Below are 27,350 nucleotides of genomic sequence, written 5' to 3' on the forward strand. Positions count from 1 at the left end.
TCAGAAATTAAAGCCCAATATATCCACAGAAAGGCCTTAACTAGCTGTTTCCAATGATATAATGTATTTTGTTGTAGAACATATTTCTTTTATATATTAGCCAAGCCTCCAAATAAATAATATAAAAACTGTTAATTTCAACCCCTTTCTAAGTTAGATATATATAAAAAATATATATATTAGGGCATTACAATTGTGACATTTTATGAGGATTTCAAATATCTTCTAATGTTGAGAAGCTACAACTGTCTGAGCCATGGTCTGTATGACAAAATGCCAGAAACTCTAGTTGGTTATGAATTCTGCAGCCCAAGTCTTGACTCGTACTGGGACGCCAGCCTTGAGAAGCCTTCATTAGCTGCCTGTTTCGTTTAGGATTGATTTTTAAAATCTTCTTGTTGATCTACAAGATCCTTCATGGGCTAGCTCCTCAGTATCTTTGGGACATGTCTGAATACATTCCAGCCTATTCTCACATTGTTCTACAGCAGGAGTATTGACCATCCTGAAAGCTCGGCTTAAAACTGTGGGAGTAATTGCCGAAACATATCAGGGACTCAGCATCGGTGCCAGTTCTTAAATAAAGATTAAAAACCTATTTGTTTGACAAGGTATTTCAGTTTTTTCTTTCATTATATGTACAGTGCTTTGAGGTGTTTCCATGGAAGGTGCTTTATAAATCCCAATTGTATTGTATTGTATTGTATTGTATTGTGTCTATGGATGATGAATAAACGAACTAGAGTGGAGGAGACCAGAAGTGCTTGATCCACAGACCAGGCTGCTGCTTTGATTCGTATTATCGACTCATTAAAATACAGTCTTTGCATGAGCTTTATTTTACCCCGATAATTAAGATATAAAGAGGGAGGGAGAGAGAGAATTGTTAATAGAATGAGACAGTACATTCACTTAAGCTTTTTATTACATATATCTAGCATATGTGAAACTGTAATTTACTACAGTTGAGTAGCTTCTGAGGCTAAGAGGTCAAAACTACTGACCCTAGGTTTCTAATTGGTACTCATTTAGCATCAGTAATGCATATTGTATACAAGGATGTATGTTCCAAATGTTCCTGCTAAATTCAATAAACCCACCTGTTTGCTTTGCCTTTTGTTTGCATTTCAGGCACATTGTTCATACAATAAGTGTGTGTGTGATGAGATTTACTAACGAGAACAGATGTTTAAACAGCAGCCAAGTGTAATATAATTTTTCAGTTGATACTGTATGGTTATACTATGCATCAAAGCAATTTAAAAACACTTTTTTTTTTTAAATTGAAAAGCCATATTTTTCAATCTTGGTAATCGATGCTAAAGAAGACATACTAATTTGGATAAAACAGTTAAACCTCAATTTCCTTTTTGATTGAATAACCTTTCATTGTTCCTGACTATTATTGTTTTGTCACTTTTAACCAGTCGAATGCTGGGTAGCGTGATACTATTGAGGTGTTAAGAAAAATAAACATAACACCCATATGAAACAAAAATAAACATGGGAATGAAGAGATTAAAATACTTAATTGTGTGTTATTTAGGATATTTACACCTTAGTTCATTAACATATGACAAGTGGAAAATTTGCTATTCACGTTCATCCGGATTTCTAGTCTATTTATGCTTTTACCCTGTGTGCCACCACAGGGTACAGTTTGAATAAATAGATGTCATAATTGGGCCATAGTGACAATCGCATGTTGTCAAATGAAAACACTTAGAATGGAAGCAGCTTTTAACTGACTTTTTAAATTAAAATCCAAGGCCTCAAAAAAGGAAAGAACAAAACAGTTGTGACATAATGGTTGGAGTCTCCTCTACTGTGATTGCATCTCCTTGTACACTCAATACACCCTGAAGTTGTTACTTAAATATATAATTAAATTGTCATTTGCCCTTAATTTAGTAGCATATTGTCTTGCATATTAATAAACAGTCATTGGATATAAAGCTTCATAACAATGTTGTTTTTTTTACCAGCTTTCTAGTAGTGCTTATCTATAACAATACTAACCATTTTTATTTGTTTATAGCAGGCATAAGAAGATGTTTAGAAGATATGATGACTAGAAACATTCAGCATGACTGAAAATATGATTGCATTTCAAACAGGTATGTCACCTTTTCTTACACATTATGCAAATGCTCATTTCAACACATTGTCAACATAGGAGACAATAAATAACAATCCTTTCAATCTTTCTATTTCCCAGTCTTTTCTATCTTTAACTTATATTCATCCTTCACAATCATTTTTCATGTGCTCTTTGCCTCAGGCAGCACAGGCTACCAGTGTGTAAAATTTCTGACACTTATTTATTTATATCTCAAATCCTGCAGAACAAAACTGATGGGTATACTAGCTGGGGTTGGCTCGATAGAAAAAAAAAGCAATCAGTGAAAAATAGCTTTTTAACCTGTGTCATCATTTGTTTTAGCTTATTCTTTGTTGAATTCACTTTGGCGTTGTAATCACTGATTGAATGCAGTACTTTTGAGTTCCGTGTTGCATAAAAGTACAGCTGACATGATTTAATACTTTATTTTATGATGTAATGTACAGTAGTAAAGTGACTGTGTTTATTGCTATATCACTACCTGCCTGGAGCAAGCATCATGCAACATAGTCCGGTTTATAGCTCTTTTTACTGCTTAAAACAGTATAGTACTGACTGGGGGGTTGCAATAACAATAGCAAGTGACTGTATAAGTGACTGGATTCTAGGACATTGCCAGACAGATTCAGAAATGATTTAAGCTTTTCAATTCACATACATGGGCTGAACCAAAAAAATAGAGAGGGCTCCCATAAGAAAGTCAAATGGGTAGAGTTACCAAGGGCAGCCAGGGTGTCACTGATTTAAAGCAACTTGTCTGCAAGGTGATCTCGAGGGATATGTGATCTCCATACTTCATTATCACGTCTGATTCCTTCACAGAAGTTATGTGTGGAAATCTGCAGGCAAGTCTGTTCTCCAGAATGGCCCATAGATTGACCACTTTTGAGACTTTTTCTCTTGAAACATTAGTAATCTGTGCAGTCTTGGATATGGGAAGACTTGCCAACCAAGCACCTACTTTCAGACCCCCTTATTAAGCTCTGTCTGATCTGATTGAAAATCACTTGCAAGAAATAAATATACCTTAAATATGTATAGTACGTAATCCACATCAAGAAGGACTTACAAATCTGTCATAAGAAGGACAGCCCACTTACTCAAAAGCTTGCCCTACATATTGAAAATGTTTCCATTTTTATCCAAACCATGTATCTTACATTTTATCATTTGCCACAACAAAAAACAGATTACCAACTCAATGAAGGTCGGTGCAGGCGCTAGGATTTACTGGGCTCTGGTGCAAGACTGTTTTTTATTTTTCTATTTCCCAACAAAACATATTCTAATGTTATTTTAAGATGACTGTGAACAAGACAGTAGTCAATCAAGTAACAGTATACCCATAAAACAATTATGTAACAAGATTAATCTATTTAATTAATAACTTGATTTTGTTAAAATTGAAACATATTTATAGCTTCAAATTAGTCACAAAATTATTAATCATAGGCATCAATTGGATTTTTAAATTAATGTTATCCAGTACAAAAGTTAGTATGTAAACGTTTCTATAAAACAAATACTTCTGCATCTCAAGACCTAGCTCTGTGTCCCGTCTACAGATAGACAATCTGTTAGCTCTCATTTGCGAATTTGTATTTTGATTGACAGTCCGCCAATACTACCTTGCTATAGTTTCTTTTTTTAATCCCAGTAGATTAGACGGCACCTGTATATATTTTTTTACGTTTAGTCATTAAAGTGGGCTCAGAAAAAAAAGAAATGGACTCAAGGCTGTGCCCCCCCAAAAGCCAGGATTATTAAAGCATGTATAGTCTTCAAGCACAACAAACTTATTATCATTTCTTCATAGAAAGATACAGTAATTGCCAATGGGTCACTTAAATTTTACTGCAGTGAAGTATCTAGCAGGAATACCCTCTGGTTGTGCTTAATTAAACCAGTTGGCATTTCCCCAGAGCCCCCCCCCCCCCCCCCCCTAATATTTAGTATTAGCCACTGTTTAGATCACTATGTTTCACTGAATTAAAAAACACCAATATCAAGGTTTTGTTCCAGAACTTAGTGATTTCGTTTTCCAATACAATTACTCCCCCGTTTTAAAATATTCATGCACTTGCTCAGTGTCAGAATACCACATAAAAAGGCCTGAGGTTAAAAACAGAATCCTCCTAGGAAAGAGTCATTCACTGAAACATTAGAGCTATTATTGTGAAGAACCTGCCTGCTGTCTTTATTCCATTGTGGGCAATGTTGCCAAAAAGAATAAACTGTTACTATATTTACAACAGATTATATTGTTTTGTGTAAGTCACTACTTGAATACTGAACACATGCTATTCATTTTAGCTAATTTTGCAAGGTGCTTTTTACAATGCAATTGCTAAAATATTTTAACAAACTCATTTTTAAAAGTGAATACAGTATATGTCTGTTATGGGGCCACCATACAGTAGGTAGCCAGGTCACCACTGATTTCATGTGACAAATCTTTAAGTTCATGTTTAGTTCACAGAGTGACAAGACTTGACAAGAAAAAGCACAGGTGAATGAAAAAGTGTGTGAAAGCACACAAACTGGAATAGATCAGGTTTCTAATGAGAAGAGGGCTTTACCATCTGGTAAGGCCCTTCTCAGATGGTGGGCCTTACCAGACACTAGAGCCCTCCAATTCAGGTTGTATTGCTTAGTTCTAGTGTGGCAACGTTTACGAATATTGTTTCAATTGTGGTCTGCTTGGGTTTCTTTGTATTTTAATGGGTCCTACTACTGTCATATGAATGGAATTTGTCTAATTGCAAGAGTAATTGGCTGACCACTGAAGTAAGTCTAACATTAAAACCCAGAACAATAAAAAAAAAAAATTAAATGTATATTAATCTTCGATTAAAAAACTGGGATAGTGCAAATCTGTTAAAGAAGGGTGAACTGGCTGTGCTGTAATGAAATCAATTGATTTTGTAACTATTGTCCCACAAGCTCAACCGAGCTGCAAGTCGACCTTTTGTAAAATTTGATTTTTGAAAGTGTGAGTATAAAGATTTCAATTTTATTATGTTGTCTTTGCAACTAGATTTAATAATTGTGAAAACAAACTGAAACCAATAAAAGAAAAATGTGATGACATCTCCCTCTAAAAGCTTTTCAATTGGTCCTGGTCCAGACTGTGACTCTGATGAACATTTCACAATGTACACAGATATAACATTTCAGAAGCTTCAAGCTGTAATGTGGGCTTAACCCTGCACCTGTGTTACAGAATCTAGCTTGGCATTTAATGTAGGATGATCGTGAATGGTTCATCATCTGTTTTTATATATTATGGTTTCTTGGTGGTTTACTTGAACTTAGGGCATTAGTGTGGGTGTTAAAATGACTGTACTACTGTGTATGCTGGAACTGGAGTTTAATATATATATATATATATATATATATATATATATATATATATATATATATATATATATATATAAATGTTGTTTAAATCTACTTAAAAGAGGATAACGCACCCTCTAGCCCTAGCCCCCTGTCACCTATGATTCAAATCCTGGAACGAATGCCAACAGATAACTAATTCTCTATCATAGCAAATCTGTGGAGACATGCTCACTGGAGCAACAACTGCCACCATATTGAAGATTGGATTAGTATCTGGTGAGTGACTCTCTTTATGAATTTGCTCAGCTGAAATGGGATTTGCAGATTTAATCAGTTCTGTGTTTTACACGACTATATCACTAATCACAATATTAATCATAGTCAGTCAAACCCTGGATGTCATAGGCCCTTGCACTGCCAATACGCGTTGTTATTGGGTTAACCCCAGCCCCAGTCTGACTATACATTGTTTATCTGAAAGTTCCAGGGAACAAAAACGAGGCTGTGTGGTCCGGTAGCTAAAGAAAAGGGCTTGTAACCAGGAGGTCCCTGGTTCAAATCCCGGCTCACTGATTCACTGTGACCTTGAGCAAGTCACTTAACCTCCTTGTGCTCCGTCGTTCATGTGAGACGTTGCTGTAAGTGACTCTGCAGCTGATGCATAGTTCACATGCCCTAGTCTCTGTAAGTCACCTTGGATAAAGGCATCTGCTAAATAAACAAATAATATAAAAGGCTATTGTTTTAGTTTACAAGGAATCTGAATAAACCACACACTATGGGTACTCACAAAAAAGTGTCTTTAATTGAAACTGAAATTACATTTTGAGGATAGACAATACAATAATATCCTGACCTTGAAATAAAAAAAAAAATGTTTGCAGAGCAGCAACACTTTAATTGAAAACAGACTTGCTGAAATAATTATTGGAACTGCACATATTAGAGAGATTTATAACCATTAACCTTCATTCATGTTAATGTCTTTTTAAACATTGCAAGAAGAACGGGGGCTGGGGATGGTAGTTACAATTAAGTTATAATTAAATGTGGTGGCTATGAAATAACTGTCAAGTTTCAGAAAACATTACAGAATTATTACAACAAGCTAAATACCGGTAGAAAATAAGTACTGAGGCAAATAGCGGTCAATTGTTGGTGTTGCATTAAATTAAATTGCCTTTGTACAAGGGCATTAACAGACTTCAGGGTGTGGAAAAGAACCAGATACTTGGTGCCCATATGTTTAAACAGCTTACAAAGCTTTCCAAAACATTCTGGGAAAACCATAAACTACCACAGAAATTCTAAGATGCCTCCATAGTCCATCTTCCTTGTTGGGAAAGTTCAGGAATGTATTCTCCTGAACCTGAACCTCTTCATAGATGTCCTTATTAATGACACAGTTACCGATGATTTTCTTAGCATAACCGATTCAGGATAAATATTGTAAGCTTACAAAGAACTTTACTGCATAGTTATTGATCTCACAAATTAATTTGATATAGTAAATAGGTAAGGTCAATGGAAAATTCTGACTAAACTTGGCTGCACAGATAAATTCATTGGCATGATCCACCTCTTCTATGATGATATGATGGCCAGGGTTTGGAAAATTATATAATGTTTGAAGCATTTGAAGTTACGAATGGGGTAAAGCAAGGTTGTGTATTGGCTACAATGCTCTTCAGCATCCTGTTTACTGCTATGCTTTCTTCTGCTGCTTTTTGTCAGTTCTGCTCACCTGAAAAACTGACAAAAAGCTGTTCAGCATCAACAGATTTAAATCAAAGTCAAAGCTGTATGAGTAATTCATCAGATAACTATGCTATTCTGATGATTGTGGTCTCATAGCCCATTAAGAAAGGGATTTACAATAGCTGTCCTCGCATTTCTCTTCTGCTTACAAGAAGTCTGGTCTCATTATCAGCCTGAAGACGACAGTGGTCATGTATCAACCACCTCCAAAGTCACCATACAAACAACCAACCATCATCATAGATGACAGAATCTTTAAAGTTGTAGACAAATTTATTTACCTAGCAAGCACACTCTTCTTGATGATAAGATTACAACAGGAATCTCCAAGAAAAGGGTCTGGAATGAGCGAAAACACAGAATGTCCACAATAATTGCAGTGTACGAAGCAGTGATACTTACTTCACTCCTGTACAGCACTGTACAGCAGGTGACATATGGAGAACCTGCAGTAATTTCACCTGATATGTATTAGCATAATAATACAGACAACATGGCAAGACTTTGTCCTAAGCATCAACATTCTTCAGAAGAGTGGTGTTATAAGCAAAGAGGCTTGTCAAGTCACAGTTATCTGGGCCGGACATGTCATTCATATGCTGGATGAGAGGATACCAAAGCAAGTCTTATTCACGGGTTTCTCCACAAGGCGGCATGTTGGAAGACAAGACAAGAGATTCAAACTGTCGTAAATCATATCTTGAGCACTGTAACACCTCTGTAGATTGCTCGGAGCAACACGCAAAAGACAGACAATTGTAGAAGTGCATGCAAATAAGGCATAGATCTCTTTGAAGACAACATAAAGACAGAACTAGTGTCCAAGAGGTTGAAATGCAAACAAAAGATAAGAATTCCAGATTCAGCTTTCACCTGCATCCACTGTGGGAAATGATGTGCCTCACAGCTCAGTTTATCAGGCCATAAAAGAGTACACACGAACTGAGACTGTCTTAGTTGTCCGACAATCAAGAGAGATTTATTTTTCTGTGATTCCACTGTGTAGGGCATTTTATTTGAACAATATTTTCAGTGGAGCATCTCCCATTATAGTAATATACATTACGTGCAGCTTAATCTGAACTGAAATATAAAGATAACAACCACTAATCAATGTAAAAGCAATGTGCTGTTTGAAGTCTTTTGTAAGAAACAATATATTCTAGTTCCAGCTGTCCATATATTGTATGGATACAGACAGTTGGAGCCTCACCACATTATTATAAATCACTCTGCTGCCTCACAGAATTTATCTGTAGCCATCATTTTGTTACAGTTACAGTAACTATAAAACTGAGAGATCAGCTACCTGAAGATATGAATGTCTCTGAAGAAACTGAACCACCAAAGATAATCATCAAAGTAGTAAGCAGACATACCGATTTGGATGAAGAACAATTACATGAATTGGAAGATAGCAAAACGGAAAGAAATACAAAAAAATGACAAAGTGGGCAATTGCTGTCTTTCAGGACTGGCTAAAACAGAAACAAATTGAAATAGATGTCTCAACTGTGGAAAATGCACATCTAAATAAAATACTAAGGGATTTCTATGGAAATGTAAAAATGCCCAAGGGGAAGAATATACAATTTCAAGCTACGTTAGTCTCTGAGCTGGAATAAACCGATATATAAATCAAAACAAAACCAGTGAATTTGTCTGTATACACACTCACCCTGACTTTGTCACACAGAAAGACACTTCTACACTATCCATCCCTCTCCAACACAGACCTTGAAAAATGTATGAACTCTGAAGCTCTGTCAACTGAAATGGCTCCAGGCTTGGAGAGGAGGTCTGGGTAGATGTACAGTATTATCTGGGGCACTGTGGCATAACACCACTTCCATTCAGCATGTTTTTAGACAATGTACAATCAATAGCAGCATACAATTCAATGCATATCAAAAATAAATAGTTCTATTTCAATTACATTCATTTACTCAGCTTCACATAGTGTGTAGTTCAAATTTATAAATGGGACTACTTTTTGTTCCCTTTTTTGGTGTAAGGATATTTAATAAAAAGCAAAACATGTTTGCCCTACAAATTATTTCTGTTTTTTCTTTTTCAAATCCACTGTTTCACCTGGATTATAAATGCAATATGGTCATTCAGGGTGGCCCTATATGTCCAATATACAAACAACTTGGTGGCTGGATGCATTAGGAAAACCATCACAGTGCATTAAAAGGTACCATAGCCACTTCAGGAAATTCAGAAACTTGGCAAAAAAAATAAGGAGATCATTACGAGCAGCACACAACACTAGAAAGTGCATCTGACTTCACTGATTTACAGTACCCTGGCTGTTTCCTAGGGCTTGACTATATCAAATGTAGTGCCTTACAGTTTTAGAATGGTGATATTGTTTCTTTCAAAAAGGGTTTTTTTTTTTTCACATGTAAAAGATTTACCCTTCAACAAGAATGACCCCCTTTGAAAAGCTACATGCAAGTCAGAAGATGAAAAAATTGTTAACTCATGCTATCCAACTTATTCTTGGTACAAATTGTGCACTGGAGCAAAAAGCTTTGAAAGTTGTCCCGTAAATGTTTCTCTACTTCATAACATTATTCTGGCTGCGTTCTTGAATACAGAGCTGAACAGCGCAACACTTGCAACTGATTTGTCATACAATACTACTAATCAGATATTTGGAGACTAAATAAACAATGTATTACTTGCTTTCAACAGCAGAGAATTTCTGTTTAAAGACAACTCAGCTTGTTTCTGTATTCAGCTTGCTTACATTTGCAACATGAATAGATAGTCTATCAAAAAGGCTGAATACACCAAGTTCAGTTGTTATCCATTGTCCTACCAGTTACACAGAGATCTACATATTTTTCCCATATCAATGCAATGAAAGACAACTGTTATATATATATATATAAAAATTGATATGGGTTTTTAACTTTTAAATTAAAAACACATGATAATGTTATTTCTAGATATACACATTTTTTCACATCGGATGAGTAGTTATGTTATAATTTCATACCAATTTTTTAAAATTTGTATTGACAAGATCAGAATGCAGTTATTAATCGGAGTTGATAGCATTGGTACATTGAGATAAGTTACATTTTTTTTCTGTTGAAACAGGATTGGCCGTGAGTAACAATATTAACTCTCCAGGTCTTTTTGATGTCATTGCCTTGGCTTCACAGCTCCGCTATAAAAATCATGCGCACTGTTCATGTACAGTACTACCCTGTGAAGACCCTACTGTCACAGCAAACTCTGCTGTTTATAAATGTAATCGCTTATAGTTTTATGACAAGACATGTTATTGTAAATACTTAAAAAATAAGCAGTTAAATTTGTGTACCAGTCAACCTTATTCCCTCACATGAACTCATAAACACCCCCTTTTTCATAAATAAACGAAGGCTAAAAATGAGGTTCCTATGCACTGCCAGAGATGCCCGTCTCATTCTGTTACTAAATTTGTGTTTCAGGATCGCTTTCATCGAAAAAAAAAAAGTAATACATAGACAATTTTTAAATGAGTACAATACTAAAGAATTCAAAGTTCTGGTTAAAAAGCAGTATTTTAAAATCCCCCTGAATCGGGGGCCACCTTGAACTGCTCGGGGCCCTAAGCAATTGCTTAGTCTGCTTATGCCTCGTGCCACCACTGCACAGGACTAAGGGAGTTCAGAGGAAGCTGTGCCTTACTGTAGCCAGTGCCTGTGTACCATGCCTTTCAACACTAAATTCACAAATACCAACCTTTTTTAAATAAAAAAATAAACAAAAAGCTCAGAGAGAGCCCTGTTTGTTAGTTTCGATAGCAGAAAACAGCCAACATTGTTTCACTTCCAATACAGTTCGCAGTGCATGTTTTTTAGATGTTTATTCTAATAATTTGCACATATGTTTACCCATGTTTTTCCAAGGCATATGCTTTATCATGATTTCACTTCAAGCTTTTAAAATGGTTTATTACACATTGCTATGCTTTCACAATGGCTACTACAGTAACCTTCACTATTATAATTCTGCAGTACTTTTTATGTATTCTCTCAACTAGTCACTTGAAATATTGCAAGAGACGATTTTTGAAAATGCAACACCATTTACAATCTCACAACTGGATATTCATTGTGCTGGCTTGGTGTTCTATTTTTCTTTCTTTCACTCTCAATTAAGTGCTCACTTCAGTCTTTATAAAGCATTCTGATTGTTTTCTGTTTTTACATTGCTGTGACCTTGTGGTGTGTAGTTCCTTACAATATTATTAACTGTTAGATTATTCAAGCCAAGATGCCTTAAATTGTATCTTTCTGTTCAACTTCCCATATTTATGGTGGTCAACTGTCATTCGTCTATAAGTTAATACGTCGTGTGAAGGGTGTCTCTTATTGTATAAGAGATGAGAGCTCGCGCAGTTTGGGTGAGAGGACTGCGAAGCGAACCTGAGCAATAAGAGACATCCTTCACACGACGTATTAACTTATTATAAATCACACACATAAGGATTAGACACACAAATATCTTTACAGTGAAAATAACTTTTATTTTTGTTAAATATAACATTCAAACCCCCATCTAAAAATGGTTTGGCCTAGGATTGACCGTAACTGACCTACAGTAGCCGATCTGTGCTGTGTTTTCAGACTAGTTAAACGTGACAAAACTATTTATTAAAAACAAGTGTTCATCCTGTAAAGCTTGCACTACTAGCATGTAAGGGTCCTGAAGCGTCGTTAGTTACTGAAGAGTTGAAACAGTTGCTCTGATTTGGTCTAGGAAAGGTATTACTAGCATCGCTGTCGCGGGGGGGGGGGGGGGGGGGGACTTGTTCCTGGAGACTTGCGTGAAGAAATATATTTATTTCCCTTTTTTGCATTTCATCTGTGTTTGTCGCGTAATGCTTGAGACTGAGTTCTTGTGTCCAGAAACTGAAATAATGTGCCTGTCTTCAACTCCAGCATCACTTTAAACTTGGCAACAAGTGGCACGAACACAGTGGTTGTTGTGTATTGTAGAGTGAGCAACTTCTACGGAGACTTTTTTCATTAAACTGGCAGTAAAACATTCACTGAGGGAATGCTTCCCATACCGGATGTCATCTGATTTTTTTTTTTTTTTTTTTGTTGAATTTGAAAAAGCCTTGGCTTTACAGCTTAAAGCTTGTAAACGTGCAAGTTTCTGACTGTGAGTACATTCGTATATCAGTCATATTGGGACTGTCTTTAAGACCACCTTGGTGATTGCTGGTCTGTAATGCTGATGTTTGAGTGACATGACATATTCACGACCAGTGACACTGGTAAGTAATACGTCCCAATTACTTATCCGAAGTTAATAACAGGATTTTCCATTTTGCAATGTTTTTATTTAGAGCGTTTTAGGATTTGGTCGGGAGCTGAAGAAAAAAACACTTTTCACTTTAATTATCATGCTGTGCTCTGTTTGGGATGTATGTGTGATTTGCAGAGCTCTGCAATAATACATACAAGATTTTTTTATACCAATTTTAATATAGTCAATATGCATTTGCAGTTTATTTTGTGTGTGTTGATCCCGCCCATTCCTCAAGGTTTGAGGTTGAGAATCTGTTTACTTTGCAGTAGCAGGGTGATACATGTTCATACTGTAGCCAAGAGGTAATGCAATGCATCAGTCAGGGAAAATTGCACACAATGATGTGAACTTTTTTTGTCAGGGTGTTCCGACTGTTTAAATCCGCTGAAAGTTAGTGTTACTTTTATGGTTGATAAGAAAGAGGCTTGGCGCATTGAATGCAGCAATAGTAAATTAGCATATACTTTGGCTTATACACATAAGCATTCATATCTATAAGAAATACTGATTTGCAGAGTTTCTTTCAACTTGTCTTCCTCCAAACTCAAGACAAAAATATCTAAACTTGTGTGTAGTAACTGTTCCCGTTTTAAAAAATCAAAATCAATAAAGCTATTTGTGTGGACTAAAACATGTTGAAGAAACGTGTACGTAATAGTGATCTCTTTCCAAATAGTTATTTTCCTTACTGCAACATGCTGATGAAATAGGTCTTCAATAATAATGAGCAACACAGGCAATTTGCATACATGATGGAGAATATACTGTATAATTATTCATGCATAAAGGTGGAATGAATGAAAACGGTCTCATTTAAGGAATGGGTATACCTAGCTTTTTAAATTAATTTGAATTGTGATTTCATATGCAACCAATTATTTTTTATCCAATTAAAATAAGCCATTTGTTCTATATGTATTGTCAGAAAAACATAAATTGCCACTTCATATCAACATCTATATTTCATGAGCCACGATTTGTTTTTACACACTTTCAAAGTCAAAAATACCAAAACATGAGTGCATATTTGGTGCATTTTATCTGGTTGTCTAAACACTCTCTCCAGATGTTAGCTTCGGGGTGAGAGTGTAATTGAGTCTCCATACATACTGTCCCTTAGCCCATTGGTTTGCATGGATTTAAAATGGCAACATAAAAATGTGTTCATGGTTTTAAATTTGAATGCATGCATGTCTTAAAATCAAGTGGCTGTCATGTTCCTGTCATGTTCCTGTCTAGACATTTTAAAGGATGCATGTTTGCAAAACTTACTTTTGTGGACACAGCAACTGCCGGTTTCCTGCAGCAGTGATAACACCAATTTCATATTTAAAAAGCACCTGCCAATGTTCAACTTCCATTAGGGGTAGCTGTCACTTTGTGTTGTACAGTAGGTCAAAAATGCCTCCCTGGCTCACACATCTTTGCCAACATGAGACATTATTATTAAATATGCTGCACCACATTTTGAAATATCTTTCATGATGTATATTATATACTAATATCCTTACCTGCCATTGGTAATTGTAAAGATCATAGTGAAATATGATAGGTCTGTTAATAAAATAAAAAATCTCTTTGTCCTTGATGTCTGCATCTCCCTTAAGATAAATACAAACAAATAATGACAAATGTAATTATATCTTTGTTGCCTACATCTGTGTAAACTGATATTATTATTATTATTATTATTATTATTATTATTATTATTATTTATTTATTTATTTATTTATTTATTTATTTATTTCTTAGCAGACGCCCTTATTCAGGGAGACTTACAGTTGTTACAAAATATCACATTACAGATAAGAGCAGTTATAAAATACAATAAAGTCACTAGTAAGAGCAAAATCAAATAACAGAAAATACAGTAAATAATTACGTTTGAGAGCGATTTCGACTAGGAGCAGTTAAACTTCCAGTAAACATATTTGCTTATAAGATTAAATTCCATTAAGAGCAAGTAGTAACTACAATAAATGGATAAGAACGATTTCAAATAAGAGCAATTACAAAAAACGTGAATATAGTTACCTTTAGGAGTAAAATCAAGTACAAGATACAGAAGATATAATTATAGTTGAGAGCAGTAGTAGAATACAACAAAGTGTGGAGCAGTTAAGTACAAGTACAAGATGATGCAAGTATTGATTCAATTGGGTGCCATATAGTCCAGTATAGTCGAGAGTTGTGAGGTTTACAGATGCTGTCTGAATAGGTGTCTTGAGGAGGCGCCGGAAGGTGGTCAGGGACTGAGCAGTCCTGAGATCCGTGGGTAGGTTGTTCCACCACTGAGGGGCAAGGGTGGAGAAGGATCGGGCTCTGGAAGCAGGGAAGCGGAGGGGGATAAGCTGGAGCGGACGGATAGCGGAAGCAAGGTCGGCCAGGAGGGAGTTGCAGTTGTCAAGGCGGGACAGCACCAGGGCCTGAACTAGGAGCAGCATGGAGTAGTTGGTGAGGAAGGGGCGAATTCTGTCTATGTTGCTGAGGAAAAAGCGACAGGAGCATTCCAGAGTGGACATGTGCTGAAAGGAGAGGGAGGGGTTGTGGGGAGACACCGAAGTTCTTGGTGGATGAGGAGGGAGAGAGGGTGGTGGATTCAACTGGAATAGAGAGAGAGATCAGTGGTAGAAGAGAAAGAGGGGGAAGAAAAGGAGGTCTGATTTGGAGGGGTTGAGTTTAAGATTATGCGAGTGGAGATGGCCGAGAGACAGGTAGAGATACATGAGGAGTTGTGGGAGTCAGAGGGGGGAAAGGAGAGGAAGATATGGGCATCATCAGCATAGAAATGATACAAGAAGCCATGGGAGAAGATAAGGAGACCCAGGGAGTGGTGTAGAGAGAAAACAGGAGGAGTCCCAGAACTGAGCCTTGGGGGATGTCTGTAGAAAGAGAGCAAGAGGCAGAGTGTGAGTCATGCCAGGGCACTCGTTACGTGTGATCAGAGAGGTAGGAGGAGAACCAGGCAAGAGTAGTGCCAGATTGTATCAGGTCAGTGAGGGAGGACAGGAGAATAGCGTGGTCGACTGTGTCAAAGGCAGCAGAGAGGTTGAGGAGAATTAGGACAGAGGAGAGGGAGGCGGCATGGACAGAAAGTAGAGAGTTAGTGACGGAGAAAAGAGCAGTTTCAGTGGCGTGTGCCGGGTGAAAACCAGATTGGAAGGGGTTGAGCAGAGAATGTTTTGACAAGAAAGCAGAGAGCTGGTGATGTACCGCTTGCTCAAGGGTTTTAGAGAGGAATGGGAGAAGGGAGACAGGACGGTAGTTCTGGAGGGATTAGGGATCAGTGGAGTTTTTTTAAGATGGGGTTGATGCAGGCCTGTTTGAAAGCAGAGGGAAAGTGCCAGATAGTAGAGAGGTGTTGAGAAGAGAGGAAATAAAAGGGAGTAGAGCAGGGGCAGCAGCCTGGAAAAGGTGAGTGGGGAGGGGGTCCAGAGCACACGTGGTGGGTTTGTGGCTCTGGAGCAGGGAGCAAAGATCAGATTCCAAGAGGGGCGAGAAGGAAGAGAAGGAGGGTAAAATAGTAGGGGTTACAGAGGGTGATGGGGAGTGAGTGAGCAGAGGACAGAGGGTGGGTGGGGAAGGAGGTGAGGTATTGAAGAGTTTGCGGATGTCAGTGATTTTGGAGGAGAAGAAGGAGGCGAAGTCGTTAGCTGAGATAGAGGAAGGTGGAAGATGGGGAGGGCTAAGGTAGAGAAAGGTTTACAGGGATTATTAGTAGAATACAGAATGATAGAGTGGAAGTCGGAGCGTTTAGCAGAGGTGAGTGCAGAAGAGAAGGAAGAGAGGAGTGAGCGATAGAGATCCAAGGCAGCAGGGAGTTTGGTTTTCTTCCATTTATTTTCAGCAGAGCGCTGTTTGGTATGGGAGAGGAGCACTGAGGAGAGGTGTGGCGGGATGGGAGAGTAGGTCGAGACGCTAGGGGGCAAAGGGAGTCAAGTCAGGAGGTAAGGGAGGAGAAGAGGGTGAAGGTTGATGAGTCTACAGAGAGTCGGGAGAAGGAGTCGATAGAGGGGAGTGCAAGAGGACAGCAGAGGAAGAGAACAGAGGTTTCAACTGAACGTGACAGAGAGGGGTGATGAAGTAGGAAGGGATGGGAACAACAGAGAGAAGGAGATAAAGTAGTGATCAGAGATATTGAGAGGAGTGACCGAAAGGGCGGGAGGAAGCAGTCCCTGGTGAAGACGAGGTCCAGTTGACGGCCAGCTGTGTGACTGGGAGGGACGGGGAGAGGCGGAAGGCGAAGGAGTGAATAAGGGGAAGAAATCCAGCAGTGGCTGGGGTTGGAGAGGTGGATGTTGAAGAATAACAGGGGTGGAGGGAGATGGGAGGGAGGAGAGGAGGAAGTCAAGCTCATCAAGAAAGTGAGTAAGGCGTCTTGGAGGGCAGTAGAGAACAATGAGGAGGAGGCGACAAGGAGAGGTGATTTCGACAATACTCAAAGGTGCTAACAGGGAGAGAGGGGAGAGCAGAGGGGACTCAAAAGAACTTGGAGGGAGAGAGCAGAAGTCCTGTTCCCCCACCCCATCCAGAAGGGCGAGGAGATTGGGATAGGTCATAGAGAGTGGAAAGGGCGGCAGGAGTGGTAGTTATCAGGGGAGATGCAGGTTTCAGTGAGAGCTAGGAAGTTAGCTTTGTTGGAAGCGGAACAGCAATTCCAGAGGGCACCAGAGAGAGCATGGGGGGTGAGCAGAGGAAAGAGGCAAAGGCAGGGGAATCAAGTTAGAGTAGTTAGATTTGCAGCGGCAGGGAGAAGCCAGAGGACGGGAACGAGAGGAGAAGATTACGGGGATATTAAAGTTAGTCATGGTAGGGAGCAGTAGAGGACAGGAAGTAGAAATGGCTATAGGAGAGGGTGGTGCCAAGAGGGAGGCAAAAACAGATAGGTACAGGAGGAGCGACAGCATTAATTAAGAAAGAAAAGAAAAAGGAAAATGTATGAAAACCTGGTCTGGAGTTGGAGCCTTCATGTTCGTTGCTTGGTTTAAAAATGTTGCAGACAGTCCTCGTTGGACTTTCCTCATTTGGACTTCCATAGTTTAGACTACTGGCCCTTTGGTGATATAGCCCTTTAGTGAGCTGGCGCTCAGACAATGGCTTAGCAAATCAGTCTTAATTGAGTCAACCACGCCCTGCTGTGACTTGGCAAATAGTTAATTCAACTCAAAATACAAACTGGCTGATATTGTTAACTTTACAGCATAAAACTAGCAACAACTCAATTAGTACCATGGTTGGCACAGAAATGAAATGGTCATGGGATTTTATGATAGCTATTGCATTATAAATGCCTACCCAACTACATACATTTAAATGTTGATCCTTTCTTACATACTTAAGTATCTTATAATATAAGCACTACAACACATTCCCATGTATGTGGAAAACATGAGCGATAAAAAACACACCAAACCTGTCGTAGAATCCCCCTCTGGAGCAGGTCACTTTTAGGGTGGCTGAACCTGGAATGGACCTAGGATGGGGGCTTGTATTATTTCTGTACCGGTATATTTTTCTTCAGCATATAAGGTTAAGTTTTTAGAACGGCGGGTCTGAAACGTTTTCTAACTGCAACCTTTCAAAGTGACTGCTATGATTCCCCTACTGTACCCCATTTTGAATATATGATAGAAATACATCTTTATGTAGATTTTTTAAATGTACGATTTTTTTATTATTATTCTTCATCAGTTAGACATTTATAACACACTTCGTTACAAAATATTCACAGCAATAGACAGAGGAAGTATAAACAAATAAATAAAGAACTGAGTCATTCTGCTTGTGATGTAGTTGTTTTGCAACCCTCTTGAAACCTTTCTGTGACCCCTAGTGTGAGCACCCCTGCCAATCTCAAGTAAATATCCAACCTCTAATTTAAACAACTGGTTTCACAGACCCAATGTTTTCTTAGACAACTTTTTCTTACCATAGATAAGGTAGCACAAGGTGCTAATCAGTGTTTGTGAAGCTAGTCTTTTGTCTTCAGTACTCTTATATGGTTAATCTATATGGCTTATTATGAGTTATTGTAAGTTTGTGTTTCTCAGGAACATAGGTATGTACCATAATGGAGTAGCAGTTGAGTTAAGAAAAAAATTATCAATGACAATATGAACACTCTGACTGACTAAAAACAACTGCAACAACACCTGTAATTGTCTCAGTACAACCATATGGCTTCAGATCTCAGTTGCCTCAGCACGTAAGCAATAAACACACACCTCAGGTGGCTTTTGGGGTATGAGTCGTGACCAACTCTCATTACAGCAGCACACAAGTTATTTATTGTGCTTATAAAGTGCCATATAAGATATAAAACCATATATTAAGAGAAACATATTAGTGTTATGATGAAAAATTAAATCACTGTTAAAGTCCAGCAACTGTATTAATGTGCTAATGTTATGTGCTATTGGTCACCCTGCATTCTATTGTAGATTGATTTGGAAATATTGTATTTTGTTGGTTTGGAAACAAAAGATGAGCAAGAATATTGATACTTTATTATTTCAATTTGAATATACATGTACATACACATCTTTCCTTACCCAAGCATACTGTATTCCCCACACAATACTATATAATGTCCTTACTGTTTGAATATGATCAGATTGTATCAATATTTGGATGATAAACATATCTGATGATACACAGAAAACAGAAAACAACAGTCCCTTTAGCCATTCAAGGCTGCTAAAAATCACAAATAACAAACTGACAAATAACAAACTGTCATCCTTTGGATTAATCATCATAAACCAGTCCTCCCAAATTGATTCCTGTGCAATGCTGATAGCAGGTAAAATGGTATCTTCTCCAAAACAATAAAATAAATAACAAGCAAAACACTGTTGCTCTTGTAACCTTACAGGTTGTGTATTTATTAATTCATTATTTCCATGTTTTTCTAACTATCAAAATCAGTTTTGATGTGTACTTAAGTATTTTTGTTAGCAAATATATTTAATTATCTCCTACCATACCTCATTAAATGCAGTCTTTAATCTCCACATATGGCAGAACATCAACTTTGGTTTGTGGCTGTTGCAATAGATATATTTTCTACCATCACCTGTGACTGCTTTAAGTGAGAGCACTTAAGGCTGGTTTCACAGATCGAGATTAGCACTAATCTTGGACTACCTAATCTTATTTTAGGTAAAGGAATCCAAGATTTTTGCTGATTAGGGTCTGACATCACAGTTCAGATGCCCAACATGCAAATTATTTGAAAAGACTTGAGAAAAAAAAAAAATATTGAAAACTTTTTCCATTCATTTTTAGGAAAAGGTACTTGGGTGCTATAGACAGAAACTAATTTCCAGCAATTTTGCTACTTTGTCAGTTAGTAATGAGATTTACAATCAAAATTCACATAACAATTTTCAATCAACATCCATATGGTGTTTAAATGTAAGACTGGCTTACATTTTTCTGATGGCTTCAGTACCTTCTAAATACCCAAAAGTGAGAACCAGGTGTAGAGTTCAAATTCATGACATAGAAGCATGGTCTAATCAAAGATTGAGGAACCCTTGAATGAAACCATAATCTGTCTCAAACCAAAAGAGATGTCAGAATGATTATTAACAATTCCAATCATGCATTTTTAGGATATGTTCTGTACCTCCTGGCAAGAAAAGAACTTCAATTCCCACAGATATTCACATCTTATCCTGTCCTCATACATAAATTCAATGAACAAACAATGAGGTAAAGGTCAAGAGCAATCTTGCTCTTATTGCTGATTAGAGGTTATTTAATATCTATTTCTGGCTCTGTGGTTGCACTGTGAGTTTTGTAGAAAAAATCTAAAAGAAAGCCAGTGCTGCTTCAGAATTATTGTAAGATTCTTATTAGAAGTGGATATTCCATTTATATATGCTTGCCTCCCCAACATTCCCACTTCTCCTCGTCACCACATCCTTTTGGGGTTTTAATATGATTTTAAATTTGGTTCTGGTCAAACAAAGAAACTGTGAAATTGAAACCAAATCCAGTCTGTATGTTAGATAGTTACAATTAGTGTAAAATTAGCAGAAGTGGTGTCTGCATATCACAGTCTTAAGAACCTTCACAAAATTCCCTTACGATGTATCTGAATCTCTTATAGTTGTCCCGATATTAAATTCACATGGAGATGGGTGAAGCCTGTTTATACTGCAGCAACATTATTACTGTTCACTTCCTTTGGTTAATTCTGAGGCATTTACAATATTAAAATTGAGTTCCTCTGTATTTATATTGTTTTCAAGATTGTTCATCTTTAAATTACCAGCAGTGGAAGATGTCATGTCATGGGTATTTCCTAAATAATAACTTAATACAAAAAAAAAAAAAAATCAGTTCAGGTACCTCGTACACAAAGGTGAACATGTTTTGGGATCTGTTTGTTTTTATCTTCCTTTTAAATGTAAAACATGTAAAAGAATGATTGTACTGGTAACTTTTATTTGTTTAATTAGGAATTTAATGCAGGGGAGTGCAAGGTATTAGTTTAAGTTTAAAGTATTTAAGTTAACATTAGGCCTTAAAATGTATTAGCAAAATAAAAAAAATCTAGTAGCCTACATATGTTAATGCTGATGGTGCTGTTTGTTCAGTAACTTGTCACAGTGTGTTCATAAAGTTTATTCAAAGCCTCCTGGCTTTGTTAGAGAAGAGAGAACACTGCCTCTGCTATTTTGATATTCTGAAATAAAGTTGCTGAAAGTAATCATGGCATTCAATTGTTTAATTTCTACAACTCGTCATTCAAAGAGAGATTGATGCATGCTTTTGTATCTTTTAGAATTGATTATTGTAATGCCCTATTCTCTTGGTACTCATAGCCATGTTATATCTGGACTGCAACTTACACAAAATGCTGCAGCTAGAATTTTAACCGGGACTAAGAGGCGAGATCACATTACTCCTGTGCTAGCATCTCTGCGCTAGCTTCTGGTCTGATTCAGGATGGATTTTAAGGTGTTGCTTTTAACTTATAAGACATTAAATGGCCTTGCACCATTGTATTTAAATTATCTTTTAATACCGTAATTCATATTAAGACACCCACTCCGATCACAGAATGCCAGGCTGCTTACTGTCCCACAAATAAATTAAAAAAACACAGATAGTTGAGCATTCAGTTATAGGGAACCAAAACTCTGGAATGATCTGTCTAGCTCTGTAAGGGAAGCACCAAGTGTCACTGCTTTTAAAATAAGATTAAAAACACACTTTTATAATGTAGCATTTTTTATGCTAAAATTATGTTCCTTTTATTATCGGCCTTGTTTTTACTGTTCTATGCGTTTATTTTGTTTTTATTGCTTTTCTTGCATTCTTTCATTAATATTTGTCAATGCTTTTATTCATGTGATCCGCTTTGCATCAATTTTTATTGTGAAAGGGCTATATTAAAAATAAAGGTTATTATTATTATTATTATTATTATTATTATTATTATTATTATTATATTATTATTATTATTATTATTATATTATTATTATTATATTATTATTATTATTATTATATTATTATTATATTATATTATTATTATTATTATTATTATTATATTATTATTATTATTATTATATTATTATTATTATATTATTATATTATTATATTATTATTATTATTATTATATTATTATTATATTATTATTATTATTATTATTATATTATAAAGACTAGTTGCTATTGCTGTTGTGGTTACTGTATTGCCGCTGACAGCAAACCCTATTCTCTCTTTTTTTTTAACTTGATTTGCTAAACTAAATTTAAATAGACAGACATTGTAATAGACCATAATAGATAAAGGACAGCAAGAAAGCAGACTTAAGCCCCTTTCACACTGGTATGCTCAACCCGGGTCAGAACCTACCCGGGTCAGTCGTGCGGGCCGGATACGTGATTTCACACTGCTTTTGATAAAGCAGGGTTGACCTGGGTGACAGACTCAAGTGGACAATACGCATATCAATGCCCCGGAAGCAGCTTGTTACTGATGTTTCCATCCAAGCTTCTCTGGATTGCACCGTCGGCCCAAAACTTAATTAGAGCTACATCCCGGCTGCAGTCTGGCTCAATCAACAAAAATATGCAGTTCCTTGCAGAAGTGAAACCTTCACACAGATGTGGCTGTTTGTTATTGCGTCGGCTCACGAACAGCCATCAAGCATTTTGTCTCACTCAACCAGGGTCAAAGCATGTCAACCCACATTCTGAGGTGGATTGCTGGGACCTGGGTACGTGGTTTCTCACTGTGCAGGATTGTGACCCGGATAGCCAGGACCCAGTGTGAAAGGGGCTTAAGTCTACATTGTCAGCATTCAGAGGACGTGTACAAGAAATTAGATTTTCTTTCATCAAGCAGAAAAAAAGGGAAAATACATAAATGAATACTGTATTTATGCATTTTCTAGCGGATTGATTGGGAACAGATTAAACATAGTTTGAACGATACCTTTAGAGGTCCTTTAACAGGGATTAGGGACCTCATACTGACCAGTTAGGTTAAAGGAAATCTGATCCATTTTCTAATAAGTATTAAGGCCCCCCTGATCCAGTTGTCTGCTTTTCCACTACCCAGTATTGTCAGGCTCAGATGCATTCTTGTGGAACAAATGTTTCAACCTACAGTTAGGTGCACATCTTTGTTGGAGTAGAAAGCATGTACTAAAATAGGGACAAGAAGTTTAAGATCTTCGACTCTTCCAGCCTAAAGTATGACATATTTTCCTAATTTTAATGCTGTTGGCTTACTCAGCATGCTATTAAAACTATTTTTGCTGATTCCTCATTAAAACTGCTTGCAGATTGAAGCAAGGATAATCAGGCTCTGTGCTGAGAAAACACAGTACAAGAAACCAAGTGTGTATTCTCAAACCTCAGGATAAACACTTGGTATGGTATGGTAGTGAAGATAAAGCCTTACAAATCAACATATCTATAACAGTAAGTGATATACATTTTTTTAAGCTTTTGTAATACCCGTTGTATGTCATGTATCCTTTATTCTTTAAGACAATATTTCAGTAACAAGGCTGTTGCGGTAAATGATCTTATGAGACTGACCAAACAACAAATGGTGCTGTAGATAGATGAAGTACCCATCAGTTGGAAAAATAAATGTTGCCGTTAGACTCTAGTATTGTGTTTCATTTCTCTGGAGTATTACATTGCAATATATAGTGACTGGAAATGCTATTCTCCACTGGGATATGATGTCCTGGACTACTTTAACAGAGAATACTTTGTTACTCTCTAACAAAGATAATGATTTACAGTACCACCAGCTACAACTATAAAGATATCCATGAGAAAAAGAGTGGTGTTTGTATGATGACAATATTGATAATATTGTACCAATGTAAGGTATGTTTATGCAGTGTTGAGCTTCACTTCAGCTCCTGCAGCTTTTAATGTTCAGTGGTGCGCTAATAACCATTATGCATTCAGTACGTCCAACTGACAGCAAGACCAGAGTAATGCTTGGATCAGTAGGTGTGACTGTGAAGGATGCCTTGTATTTGTTAAAACGGTATAAATAAATATTTAATTGAATATTTCAACATGCACAAAACGATACGGCTGGCGAAATAGCTAAAGTCCCTTGTACACGCAACAGTCGCACTTGTAAACCTGATAAGTAGATCGTTTTTGATTTCTTGATGTTACAAGAGAAGCGTGATGTGGAACTATTTTGGATTTCAGCCAGATGACAACAGCAATCTGGTTGAAGGCGGACATCAAAATGTCGAAAGTGTTTTAAAGTAGTGAGAAACAAAGGAGGAAATGCCACCAATTTATTGAAACATCTTTCAGATCGCCAACCCCATCTCTTTGCCAAAGTTTACTTTTACTGTCGTTTCTTCCGTTCTTCTAGTTTTGGTAAGTGCATACTACTTATAAAAAAAGTAACAGCAAAAATAACACATGAAACAGGAATGCGCTAGAAGCTGATCAAAAGGGAGTTCATTGATGCTTGTTTATTTCGTCATTACAGTGCATTTGCTAGAAGCTGCAAAAATATAATTTGCCAACATGTGTCATTAAAACTCTACCGCATGTCAAAAATGTTAGCGATGTTTTTATGTTCTTTGGATTTTGTGTTAATCCGTATTTTATGTGCATGTAATGTGATAGCTGTGAAAATCCTGTGTTTTGAATTGCATGCATGAGTGGTGGAAAGACCAGAATGAATACAGACTTAATTGTCCACAGTTGCCCTAACAGGATCAATGTAATGCTTCACCTGCAGAGGAAAGCACAGGACCTATAAAGCTTCCGAGTCACACTGCAAAAGTCCGCCAATGCAGACGGCTACAGGTTAATTGGATTTTGTGTTATATATAAACAGCAAGCATTCCACCATGTTGTAGCTTTATTAACTGTGCATTAGCCTCTTATGCATTTTGCACTTCCAAAAAAGGAATTTGGCAGCCATTTAACATGTAATGGACATGAGATCCAAAGTAAAGTGATAGTATCGAATATCATGATACTGTGCATGGTATTGTATCGATACTCCCTAAATGAGGTATCGCAGAACACTAATCTTAGTAGTACCCATGCCCATCTGGAAAGAAATAATACATTGAAGTCATCTATCATAAATTAGATTTAAAAGGTATGGTTGAAGTCATGTTAAATTGATTTATTAAGTCTCCAGATTTTCATACAATGCAGATTACTGTATCATTAAAACTAGCATAGCTTTTTCTCAGTAATGTCACAAAGTCAGAGCTTATTTTTTGCTTTGTTGGTGTCTTTGGAAGGGACATAATATTGTATATTGTATAATGAAAATGGGTATATTTGAGCCTGTGGTTCTTTTAGATGTATAATTACAATTATTTAATTAGGCCTCTGAAAAGGTCTGCAGTATATGTGAAGCAGGGCTGTCTATTTCAGTGAGCAGCTATGTAGACACAGCTAACAAAAGAGAAGGTTTGCTTTCACTTCCTCCACAGCCCTGGGGATTCCACAATCGCACAATAACAGATTGTTCTGGTTTAACAGTTCTGATTGCTCAAATTGTTTCCAAGGAAGTTTGAAAGTAATTTTCTTACACTGCAGTACTTTAATCTGTAAAGATACTGGTGGTTCATGCTGGTGCTAGCCTGCATTCAACCCTGATTAAAATGGATGGACAGTGCACTTTGGTTCTCAGAATCCTTATTGTGGAATAATTTAACCTAATTTAAACCACCGTATTGATTATTGCCCTTTCTCTGGACCTTGTTAAACTCTAAAACATGTTTTTTATAAAAAAAAAAAAATGATGTATTGACTTATTTAAGGCAGCATTGTGCCTTTCTCTTTAATTGCTCCCGTACAAAAGGAGGTGAGTATTGAACAAGTCCAGTGAGGAAACTTAAACAAACTTGACCTTCTAGTTCCTTCATTTGTTTCTTTCGTTCAATTGCATTTGGGACCTTAGAAACAGAATGTGCATGTCATACATTTCCCTGCTGTCATAATGATAGAGAGGAATGTGTGGCTACCAGAATTTCAATCTGGGTTAACACTGCCAAAGGAATATGTCTGGGATTGAATACTGAATGTTAGGTTATTATGATAACCCTGGTTCCCTGAAATAGAAATTTAACCATTACTGAATGGGTATTTACCGCATATAGACCCAAAACCTGAATAAGATATAACAAAGCCGCTCAGCCGAGTATCTGTGATGCAGTCATGCCTGCCCCCGAGGGTATAAAGGACTGCACGCACAGATCTTGGTGTCATTTTTCCTTCAAGCCTGCTGCTATCATGGACCAAGCAACCTTGAAGGTTATGGTTACATTTCTATTTCAGGGAACCAGGGTTATGATAATAACCTAACGTTTCCTTTCAAATCCGAAATGTAACCATTACCGAATGGGTCAGTATACCCAAGTCATCCCAAGGGCAAGATTGCTGCACGACCGGAATGCTACAAGGCTAAGCCGAGGCTGGCTTGTGTGTTACCATTCGGGACCCCAGTAACAAGCAGCTAGGGCTAAAGAATTCAAGGAGAAACTCACCTCTATGCCTGTGTTGCAAAGGTTAACTTGGAAGCCACCCTTAACATTCTAGTTCCAAAGCCAGGGTTTTGAGGATCCACGACATTCAGCCTGTACAACCTAGTAAAGGTATAGGGAGTAGCCCACACTGCTGCATTGCAAATTTCCTTGACAGATGCACCCTGGAATAAAGCCCACAAAGTTGCAATGTCCCTGGTGGAATGGGCAGTGACCTTTCTGATGGTGGCAAGTTGGCTCGCTCATAGGCAGTCCTAACTGTATCTGCTATCCATTTGGACAGCCTCTGTTTAGACAAGGTTTGACCATGGGACTTCACCCCATAGGTGGCAAAAAATAGTTTGGACTGCCTCCAACTTTTCATCTTGTCAACATATTACGCGAGTGCCCGCACAGGACCGTGTATGGAGCTGCCACTCTGTCAGACTGGAAAGGAGGTGGATGGAAAGCGATTCCACAGACTGGTTGACATATATTGTAGAACAGAAACAATGTTTTCAGCTGGCATAGTGCAGGAAGAAGGAAATAAATACCCTATTTTTGACGATACAGCTTGAAGCATAAAAAGGGTGCAATCTATCAATATTTCATTGGGTTGTCAAATTTTCTCTGTGATATAACAGGGAACCCAATTTATCAACAGAATGCATCTTGCAATCAACAACTTGTTTTCCATCCATAAACCCAGTGAAAGCAGGGGTGTGTGCAAGGGGGAGGGGGGCAAATATCAACTAAATCTGTTATTGATGAGTTATCATGGTGTCAAACTTTACATCACGTCAACAGAAACCTGCA

General features: G+C 37.3%; 1 protein-coding gene across 4 annotated transcripts in view; it reads left to right on the forward strand.

The window, feature by feature from the left end:
* The window catches only part of LOC117408387 (leucine-rich repeat and immunoglobulin-like domain-containing nogo receptor-interacting protein 2), a 465,904-nt gene that overhangs the window by 265,952 nt on the left and 172,602 nt on the right, over positions 1–27,350 (forward strand). For all 4 annotated transcript variants that reach the window (XM_059003230.1, XM_059003225.1, XM_059003223.1 and 1 more), the window contains one exon: positions 2,039–2,117. The gene's annotated coding sequence lies outside the window, so the exon portion shown is untranslated. The remainder of the gene's footprint in view (positions 1–2,038; positions 2,118–27,350) is intronic.

This window comes from Acipenser ruthenus, chromosome 2 (assembly GCF_902713425.1).
Source record: "Acipenser ruthenus chromosome 2, fAciRut3.2 maternal haplotype, whole genome shotgun sequence".
Classification (NCBI taxonomy): domain Eukaryota; kingdom Metazoa; phylum Chordata; class Actinopteri; order Acipenseriformes; family Acipenseridae; genus Acipenser; species Acipenser ruthenus.